The 557-nt window shown below is 35.2% G+C and overlaps 1 long non-coding RNA gene across 1 annotated transcript; it reads right to left on the reverse strand.

Moving 5' to 3' along the window:
- Nucleotides 1–250: 250 nt before the first annotated feature.
- On the reverse strand, nt 251–557 carry LOC107059450 (uncharacterized). Its single transcript, XR_001472657.1, has 2 exons — nt 490–557; nt 251–334 (listed from the first exon to the last, which is right to left on the reverse strand). It is a non-coding gene; the product is annotated as an uncharacterized lncRNA (long non-coding RNA).

Below are 557 nucleotides of genomic sequence, written 5' to 3' on the forward strand. Positions count from 1 at the left end.
ACTGTTCAATCTAATATCCTGCTCCTTGGAATGCAAAACCAAAGTAAACCTACTTGAATTAAACTTAACATTCATATCCTAAAAACAATCCATCATATCAATCAAGAGAAAATTAATAAATATCCAGATCATATTACAAATATCACAGGGGGAAATGCATTTACAGATATTCTGTTGAAATATTAGGGAAAGTCAGTGATTTCCTCCTGTTAAGCTACTAAGGGGACTTACCAATTGGTGGCCTTTTTTCCTTTGAAAACTTTTCCAAGGCATCCCAATCCCTAATTGTTGCCAGAGCAAAAACTTTAAGCCAATACCATCGCTTTTCAGATACCTGAATCATCCAAGAAAATTAAAATTAAGGGCACTTTAAATTGGATAAATCTAGAAGTTGAACCCACATGTACCTAAAAGAGGATGCAGAAATCACTAATAAGACAGAGAAATAGAAGTACATCATCACTGTGAGCCAAAAGAGATGGTACAGACCTTAAATTCTGTTTTGACTTTCATGGCAGCACGATGGTTACCCAGCACAATGCATGTACGAATTGTAT

Source organism: Solanum tuberosum, unplaced genomic scaffold, assembly GCF_000226075.1.
Source record: "Solanum tuberosum cultivar DM 1-3 516 R44 unplaced genomic scaffold, SolTub_3.0 contig03698, whole genome shotgun sequence".
NCBI classification, from domain to species: Eukaryota; Viridiplantae; Streptophyta; class Magnoliopsida; order Solanales; family Solanaceae; genus Solanum; species Solanum tuberosum.